The following is a 10166-nucleotide window of genomic DNA, read 5'->3' on the forward strand; positions in this document are numbered from 1 at the left end:
TCCACTTAATTTTCTTGCAGTTCACTATTCTTCTGCTTTCTTCCTCCTAACTTTCATGCTTTAATTTATAATGTCCTGGTATTACTGTTTGCTCCTCTGACTTTGAGTATGTATTCTTAGCATGGTTTTCTGTCCAAAGTGTAATAGCTTTTCAGTGTGCATGCATGTGGGACTGAGGATTAAACCTAGGGCTCCTCTCTGAGCTACTCCCTTTCTTGTTGAGCCTGGGTCTAAGTCGCTGAACTGCCCGGGCGGAAATCAAATTGCAATCTTCTTGTCTCAGCCTCCGAGAGCACTAGGAGTACAGGTGTGAGCCATCACTCGCAGTTCAGCCCCTTGGTGTTTAAGAGCTATGCTATTTGCTAATTTCTTCATGGACGTTTAAGAATTTGCCTAATTGCTCTCATGAGGCAAATAATTGCCAAAGCTGTGACACTTGTTTCTTTCACAGTAAAACCAAAGGAAACCCTGTACAGCATAAAATTCACCACCAGAAGTGCTATTTTTGTTTGTAAACACAGTGAACTTTGCTCAGCAGTTGGCTTTCTTGCAGGACAGTTTGCTCCTGGGCTGATTCCATCTCATTGTGCATTTTTCCTTCCTTGCCTTGGTATGCTTTCCTGGCCTTCTGTCTGACCCGGGCAGTCTCTATTTGGCTTCCTCCTGGGCTGGTTATTACTCATGCTGACATCCTAATCGCAACAGTTATGTTCTTTAATAACTGCTTTGGGGGACATTTTTGGGGATCAACCCCAGGGCCGGGAACATGCCAGGCAAAATCCCTAGAACTGAGCTGCATCCCCAGGTCAGTCATCCAAACCTATGAAATTCAGATTTTCATAACAGCATACTATATAAAATAGCTCATGCATTCTTTTTGATTTACATGTCTTCCAAGAGCCTCACACCACGTGGAAATCTTTGAGGATCATTTTTAAAACTGACCTCCACAGTGTGGCAGTCAGCAGGGAGCACATACTAATAACCAGCTCCTTTTCATCTGGATAACAGTATTTTGGATTCTGTCTCAGGAACCATTCACCATTAGACAGTACTTGTATAGTAATAAAAACATTTCTCAGTAAGTAGAAAAATATCAATACATTCTAGGGCTGGGGATAGAGCATTTGGCACACAGACACAAGATCCTGGGAATGATGCCCACACTGCAAAATAAACAAATACCAATATGGTCAACAAACTATGGGTAGAACAACTGTGTTCCAGTTACTTGCAGACAGTCCTGAGAATAAAAGTGTGGCTCCTGCCTTCATGGAGCTCACAGTCATCTAGTGAGGGAGCCCAGCCTGAATGGAACACATGTATCTACACACAGAACCTTCTTGTGCTCAGAGGGAGGTGCCTGGAGCTCAAATGCCTCTCCTGGGCAGACTTGGCCTCTCTGAAAGTTAGGAAAGTGGCGCCTGGGGAAGGGGAAGCCCTAGTTCATTTTTATTTATTTATTTTGTGTGTGTGTGTATGTGTGTGTGTGTGTGTGTGTGTGTGTGTGTGGCCAGCTCACCCCACCAGGGGGCGGGGCGGGCCGGCATGTGGTGCTGGGGGATTGAACCAGGGTCCCTGTGCCTTGCTAAGCTTGTTCTTAGTAGGTGCTTTAGACCACTGAGCCATCTCACCAGCCCCGGGAAGCCCTAGTATGTTGTGGATATGCTGTGCTTGAAATGATCTGAGATATCAAAGAAGATTAAGTAGCATGTGGAGCCGGGGACCATAGCTCAGCAGCACAAGCACCTGCCTGGCAAGTGCAAGGTCCTGAGTTCAATTCCCAGTAAAAAAAAAAAAAAAAAAAAAAAAAGAGCCTGCTGAACATGACAGTGTTACAGCCTGGAGCACACAAACAGTTGAGAAGCTTGTTATGTCTGCACCAGGGAGGTGGGAGCTGGAGAGCCAGAGTTCGAGCCCAACCTGGAATGCATAGCCAGGCACTACCCATAAAAAGGAAACTCATAAATAAATGCAAGAGTCGTCAGTGTTCAGGTGACAACTGAAGCCAAAAATGGGAATGAGATTGACTAGGGAAGTAGCAAATTGAAAGGACAGCACTTGTAACAGTGCATTTTTTTTCCCAAATACCTTTAAAATCTGTTGGCTTACATTTTTGCTGTAAATCACTATGAAGCAACAGAGGCCAGTTGGTGCTAAGTGCATTTTACAACAGCATATCAGGAGGGAAAAGTGGCTTCAGATGTGTTCTTGGAAACATCTGTGCAGTTACTCAAGGGAGGACTTGTACATTATTAATATTTATGACTTCTGAGAATTTTCTAATAAGCTAGGCTCCCTGCCAAATGATGTAAAAGATCGAGTGAAATGTATGATCCTTGAGCACGCAAAAAAAGTCAGCGTAATATTGTTGATTAGTTGAGTGAAAGGAGCTGACAGGAGCTTTCTTTAATTGAGGCAATAAGTATCTTATAATCTGCAGTGTCAACGGAGTTCTCTTCCACTGTGACAGTATCATTTACACACTCCTGCACTGTCCTGTACTGAAAGACTTTGCACTGCACGTCCCAGTGGACCAGGTGCCTTTGATCTGTGTTTTTGGCCCCTACCAATTTTGTAGTCTGTTTGCCAATCCCACAAACAGCATTAACATTCACTTTTAAGTTTCTTGAGCATAGAAACCATAACTAGCACACAGTGGGAGCTGGCAAAGGGCCCTGAATGTAGCTGGCACTTGTTTGTGGACAGAGAAAAGGAGCTGCCTCCATCCCATCCAAAGTGACTCCAGAAGGCCCAGTTCCAGGCGGCTTTAGTTCCAGCGGCTGGAGGCTGGAGGCGAGAGAGATTATATGCAGGATTAACTCCTTGAGTCAGAGTCGGGACGGCCTGATGAAACTACATGCTGAGCGCAAGATGCAACGCATAGAAATGGAGCCTGTAAGCCAACCTGTGGGGAAGGAGGTGGTAGAGAATTAGATCTGGGGTGGGGACGGTGGTGGTGACTGCTGTGAGTTTCCATTATTCTATTACTCCCAAGAGCTCCTGGGGATCAGGTTCCTTTTCAGCATATTTTTAAGTGTGTCATCTCCCCCAGTACAAGCCTCAAATTGATACACTGTGGCATTATACTTAACATCAAATCTAGGAAGATGTCTTAGCTTTTTCACTGCTGGGACAAAATACCCAACATCGAAAATTAAAGGAAGAAAGGTTTACTTAGCTCATAGTTTGTGGAAGTTTCAGTTCAGAGGCTCTAAGGCAGGGTGGCATGACAGAGGGGTGACAGCTCATGGTGTTGGGAGATACCAAAAACAACAAGAGAGGAGGGGCAAGCCTCTTTCTGTCCCTTGTATTGTAGGCAGGCTACCTGCTCTAGGACAGTGTAGCACTCACACCCTAGTCCCAGTATTGGACCATGAGTCAATCACAAACTCTAGATTCAACTACCTCCAAAACCGTGCTCCCCTACTCCCCACACCGTGACTGCATGAGGCTTTAGAGAGACATCCAGACGCAAGCCGTAACAGCAGAGAACCAAATAAACTCATTTCATAAAGATCTGTCTCCCTAGCAGCATACAGTGCATACCCTTCAGTACAGCCCTAAAGAATGACTGGAAAAGTGCTGGCAAGGAAAAGACAAAATCTGTCCTATTATCCCCTAAATATGCTCTTTTTAAAAAATTTTATGTATTTGGTACAGGGTCTCGTTACACAGCTTGGACTAGTAGTGATCCTCCTGTTTCAGCCTCCCCAGCACTGGGATTACAGGAATGCCCCACCACAACTGGTCTTGGTGGCTGGCTCTGAGCGCCCAGGGCAGGACCAGAAGGCATGTAGTACCAAGGATCAAACCCAGCTCCTTTAGCTTGCCTAGGCTGGTTCTTAGACTGCTAACCTACCTCTGTGGCCCTGCTCATTTTTTTTTTTTTCTTGAATAACTAGGGCTCCTTCCTCTGCAATGATTCAGAGCTAGCCTGTACTTAATTATACTTTTAAATTTATGTCCAGTCCTTCAGCCCATGGGTGGAGTTGTTTTATTTTTCTATACTGGGGATTAAATCTAGAGACATACTCTACCACTGTCTAGGGTAGCCTCAAACATGTAGTCCTCCCACCTCATCCTCCTAAGTAGCTGGGATTATAGCTACATACCACTATACAGTACTTGGCTGCAAACAGATCATTTTATTGTTCTAGTTTGAAGTCAATATATCAGTGGATAACATGGTGATAATAACCTCTGGATTATGGGATTATTTGCTAGATTTTTTTTTTTTTTTTTTTGAACCAGGGATTGAGCTCAGGCCCTTGCACTTGCCAGGGAAGTGCTTATTCTACTGAGCCATCTCCCCAGCCCTAGACTTCATTTTTTTTTTTTTTAAACTTCATTTTTAATCCAGTGACTTGCAATATATTTTCCCCAACAGAAGATAAGAAATTTTTCTGCATGCTAGAAGTCTTGGGCTGGGGAGAGAGCTCAGTAGCGTAAGTGCCTGCCTGGCAAGTACAAAGTCCTGAGTTCAATCTCCAGTACCAACCCTTCCCCCCAAAAAAAAGAAGTCATGTCACTCTTCCATTCAACCCCCAAGGAGGTTTCTCTGAAGACAGGATCCCTGGGGAAGATACCTTATAATCTCTTCCTATTCTGTACATTTTTCTGGAACACTGACTCCATTCATCAGGGAAAGGAAACTGCTGTTTATTAAAAGCATTGCCTGTGCCAGGTGCTTTATAGGAGTGCTACTAAAGCCTCACCATCCGGGAGTATCATTATCCACACTAAGGCTACACACTAGCCTCTAAAAGCTGTCTGCCAGGGACCACCCAGATTGGTAGGGAAACCTGTATTTGCCAGACTCCAAAGCTCCTCTTTCCCAGCACTGAATTAGTAATTGATAGCTCACACCTTCACCTTTTGTCTGGAGCCACTTGCATGAGGCAGTATGGTGTTCATCACAATACAAAGCATTTTTTCCCTTGGGGGGAACTTGAAATTCTCCTACATTCTGATTCCTCTTACATTCAGAACAGGGAGAACACCACACAGAGGGGTGAGGTATTCCAGGTGAGCAAGAAGAGTGAAATTACAAACACACACTAGGAAAAATGAAGCCCACAGAAAGGGACAGTTCTTGTTTCCTTTTTCTTAGTTACAGTACAAATGTTCAAGTCATGGAAACTCTGTCTTGCTTTTTTTTATTGCATTTTCCACAACAATTGGTTGCCAAATCATAACTTCTGTTAATAAATCTGGAAGGTCTATCTTATAACCTTTCCAAATCCTTAAGATACAGTGTCTTGCTATACAGTTCAGACTCATAATGATCCTCCTGTCTCAGCCTCCCCAGCACTGGGATTACAGGTGTGCACCACACCTGGTTGGGCCAGCACAGCATGTTTTATCAGGATTAAACTTGGGTTCTTGTGCTTGCCAGGCAGGTGTTTAGACTGCCAAGCTATCTCCCCAGCTCCCTCCTTTTATTTTTTTCTGTATTTAGGGAAGGGTCTACAGGGTGTTCAGGGTTTCACTACTAGATCGGACTCACAGTGACTCTCCTGTTTACAGCTTCCCAAGTGCTGGGATTACAGGCACATGCCATCACGCCCAGTCTCAACTGCCATCTCAGCATACCCTGGAGGTGGGGCTGGCACAGCAGGCCTGGGAATTGAACCCTGACCCCTGTACCTGCTTGAGGTGCTTTAATCCACTGAGCTATTTGGCCCACCCTTTCCTCCTTTTTAGTTTTATGAAGAGCCCACAGTCCTGCATATGCTAGGCAACTGCTCTACCACTAGACTACACACTAATCCCTTAAAAAAAATTTGTTTTTGTTTTGAATCTGGGCATGGTGGTTTATAGCTGTAATCCTAGCACTGTGGAAGGCTGCGAGGCAGGAGGATCAAAAGTTTGAGCTCAGTCTGGACACTTTAGTAATTTGATAAAACACTGTCTCAAAAAAAAAAAAAGACTAGGAATATACCTTAATGCTAAAGGCTCTTGGTTTAATCCCCAGTACTGGAAAAGAAAGAGAAGAAAGGAAAAGAAGAAAGAAAGGAAGGAAAGGGGGCAGGAAGATAGCTCAGTAGAATAGGCGCTTGCCTGGCAAATGCAAGATCTTGAGTTCAAAAAAAAGAAAGAAAGAGAAAGAAAGAAAGAAAGAAGACAAGACAAGACATGAAACAAAAAGAAAACAAGAGAGAGAAAAAACTGAGCCAGGGTCTCACGAACTTGCCCAGTCTGCCCTTCAGCTTGCCATCTCCCTGCCTCAGCCTCCAAGTAGCTTGGATTACAAGGGTGCAGAAGGTGCCACACCTGGTTGCAATGTTTGTATCTTCCCTCTGCTCCCAGGGCCTTCCCACTGAACTGCATCCTCAGCCTTTAAAAAAAAAAAAAATTTTTTTTTAAATTTTGAGACAGGGTCTCTCCAATGTTTAGTTGTCCAGGCCAGGCTTTAACTTTTAATCCTTCTGCCTCAGTATCCCAGAGTGCTGGGATGACACATGTGCACCACGATATCCAAATAGCATCTTTGATAAAGTACTGATTACTTCCGCTTTTGCCTTTCTCCTATCCTGGTCCCCAACCCACTGGGCTAGGGATTGAACCCAGGACTTTGTGCACACTGGGCAAATGCCCTAGCACTGGCTACTATCCCCATCCTCACTACATAGATTGAACTCATAGTGATACTCCAGTTTCAGCCTCGCAAACCTGGGATTACAGATGCACGCCACGCCACCACACCCAGTCTCAATCTTCAATGCACCCCAAGGGCGGGGCCAGCACAGAACTCTCCTACTTTTCTAAAAATATGGAACACTTAGCATCCTCTTAACATACTCTTTGTTTATACACATTGTCTGCTTTATTCTGCTGGGGTGTAGATCCCACAAAGAGTGCTGTTTTGAATACACTGATGTTGCTCAAGCCTTCAGAGCTGTTACTGGCACAGGTAGTACTCAGTAAACACTTGTGGACATTATGGAGGGGGTCACTCTTGGGTGTACCTGCAGCCTCTGCTGCCTACCCTTTGGTATCCCTAGGACCACAGAAGCACAGAACTGGTAAACAGCAGAAATCCTTATCCATTCTGGTTTCTCTTCAGATTGTATAAATCTTTCACCTTTTACTAAAGATTTCTGTGGAGAAATCCTTATCCAGCTCTGGATTCTCAGGGTATAAGATACACAGTAGGTCCTCAGAGAATGTACTGTTCAGGGTACTCACCAATAGAATTGGAAAGTTTCTTTCGGGAGGAGGAAGCTGAGGAGGGAGGGACTCAAGTGGATGCATTTAGTATCATAGTGTTTGATGCTATCATGTCAAGCACTTGAGAAGTGGACCCCAGACAGCAGGTCTACCCACAGAGCTTTCCTTGGCTTTGCTCCCTGTGGCAGGCAGAGTGATGGGTCCCCAAAGATGGCTACTTCCTAACCCCAGGAGCCTGTGGGGTGCTTTTCCATCTGGTAAAAGGGAATCAGCAGATAGGGATACCATCTTGGATTATCTAGGTGGGGCCAGCACAATCACAAGAGCTCTAATAAGAAACAGAGAGACAGATAAGTGAGGAGGAAGAGCAGTGCTAGAAGCGGAGTCTGAGAGATACATCAGGAGAAAGGCCAGAGATCTGTTGGCTCAGAAGACTTGGGCAGGGCAGAGGGATGACCCAAGAAATGCAGGAAGCTTCTAGAAGCCCCCAAAGCCCAATAGAACAGGTGTTTTCCTAGAGGCTCCTGAAGGAACCAGCCTTGATTTCCGGCCAGTGACACCCACTTAAGATTTGCTAGAGCTGGAAGAGAAACTAGTGTTAAGTCACTGAATATGTTATGGTAGCCACAGGAAACTCATAATCCCATGGTGTTCTGCCCTGTACTGGCAGAGTAACTTTCAGCTTCTGATGGCTTCCTGCCAGTCTCACTCCCAAGACATGCAGGGTTCCAGCCAGCCAACCTGCCTTTGAGGACCATCTGGCTTATTTTTTCTTCACACATCTCTCCATTGGAGAGTCTCCTGCTCATCCTTCAGATCCTCCACCGAGGTTCCAGGGGACATTTGTCAACAAGTACTTAGGGGTTCTTGGCACTATTTGGGGGGCTGGAAAAATAGAACAAACAGGGCTTCTGTTATTCAGTGGAGGAGGGAGGCCTATCCCAAACAAGTACCCAGCTTGCTAGCAAGGCCACTTCCCGTAGCGAGCGTACTGTACCTGCATTCCCAGATCATGGGGGCCTCTGGTGATGCTGTGCCATGGACAGTGAACAGGGTGCTCAGCTAATGAGCATTGTTTAGATGTGCTGTCACATGAGGCCTCTTCAAGAAAAACCTTGAGCTGGGACCCGTTACGCAGTCTCTGGCCACAAAAGAGCCCTTCCTCAGAGGAGCCTCCTTAAGTCACTCCAGGCCCCACACCTCAGTTCTCCTTCAACTTTTCTGTTGTGTTTATCTGGTATTATAGACTGAATACGATTTTATGTCCCCCCAAATCTCCTTGTTGAAGTCCTAGCCCCTGATATGGAGACAGGGCCTTTTAGGAGTTAATGAGTATTGCAGAATTCAAGAGACTGGAGAGACCACAGGAGGTTCCGGAGGATTTATTTGGCTTTAAGGGGACACTGGCCCAGGGGACTCAAGTACCAAAGGCTGGGTGCTGAACAAAGGAAAGTCTCTAGTTTTAAACATGTGCCAAGGGGGTGGGACTTGTAGATGAACAAGCAAACAGTTTTGCAATTTGGTATATTCAGGTGGCATTGTTCTGGAAAATGAGGATGTTATGAGAAGAGATTATGAATCTTCAATAACAAGGAGAAGTTACTGTCATTGGGCAAGGGAAATCTATTTGTACTAGAGCAAAGGACAGCAGTCATGGGGAGCGGGAAGTCTGAGGAGAATGATTACATTCTGAGAAACTTGTTTTTTTCTGTTTTAAAATCCTGCTTCACTGGGATAAAATGAAGTCACAGGGGTGGAGCTCTAATCTGCTAATCTACTAGGATTGTTGTTCCGAAAGGAAGAGACACTAGGAATTCAGAGAAAATGCCATGTGAAGACCTAAGGGAGGTCTCCCTAGAAACCAACTCTGGAACCCTGAGTTTAGGCTTTTAGCTTCCAGGCCTGAAGTGAGGGTGGCTGAGAGTGCTGGCCTGTAACCCAACACTCAGTTCAAGAGTAGTCTAGGCAATTTGCCAGAGCTCTGTCTCAAAAAACAAACAAAAGATGAGGGGCTGGGGTGCTTTCAGGCAGAAGGCAACCCCAGCTAGGCTCAATCCTGAGTAATGCAAGGGAGAAAGATAGACTCGAGACTTCCCACTTCTGGTATTGTCAGGGCACCTGAACGGGTAACACACCTCGTTACTAAATCGACACCACAGGTCCACTGCAAGTCACCTAAGTCTCTCTGCTTACCCCTCTTATAGTCTGCTCAGTGCACAATAGCCTGAGAACTATCAAAAAAATATGAACCAGACCTTCGAGCTCTCATTCAGATTCCTCAATGAGTGACAACCATCCTGCACCGAAGGAATTTCAGATTTCACAAGGAATTCTCTGCAGTTCACACCTCGACCTTTCCACTTGCACAACCACCATACCGACTGTCCCTGTGGCCGAGACGCCAACGTCTGGCCTCGGGGCTTTTGCACTCTCTTCCCGCTGCCTGGGGCAGCAAAGTCCTTCCATCTCTTTATTCATTTCTGAACAGCTGCCACTTCTCAGCGGCCTTCTCTTCAGCCGCTTTTCCGAAACCCTCTCGCCACAGCCACACCCCCTGCCCTAGTTTCTCGGGTCTTTGTGGGCCGGGGTGCGCGCTCCCGCTCCCATCCAGCGGAGCAGAGCCTCTGGCCCACGGAGCCCCGGCACCTGGCCAGTGCAAATACAGACACACGCAGCGGCGGCAACGCGGGCTGCCTTTGGTCCCCGCGCCCCCGCTTTCCGTCAGGGGGGCCGGAGCCCCTCCAAGGCGTCCCGACCGAGGGCGCAGAGGGGCTGCGCGCAGAGCGGGGCGCACGGGATGCGGCGCCGCGGGACAAGCAGCCCCGGGGATGGTCCAGGTCCCTACGTGTCACTTGGCACGATGGTACCAGGACCCAGAGGGCCGGCGTAGAACTCTCCAGTGCCAGCGCCCCACGCCCGATCGCCCTGCGCGGCCGGACGCCGCCGCCGCTTCCGCCACCCCACGGCCTGACGTGGCGCCGCCGCCCCCGGCC

At 46.8% G+C, this 10166-nt stretch overlaps 1 pseudogene; it reads left to right on the plus strand.

Moving 5' to 3' along the window:
• The first annotated feature begins 7062 nt into the window (after positions 1-7062).
• LOC111815795 lies at positions 7063-7112 on the plus strand (annotated as a pseudogene).
• The last annotated feature ends 3054 nt before the right edge of the window (positions 7113-10166 follow it).

The sequence above is a fragment of the Octodon degus genome, unplaced genomic scaffold (assembly GCF_000260255.1).
Source record: "Octodon degus isolate 3935 unplaced genomic scaffold, OctDeg1.0 scaffold00021, whole genome shotgun sequence".
Classification (NCBI taxonomy): domain Eukaryota; kingdom Metazoa; phylum Chordata; class Mammalia; order Rodentia; family Octodontidae; genus Octodon; species Octodon degus.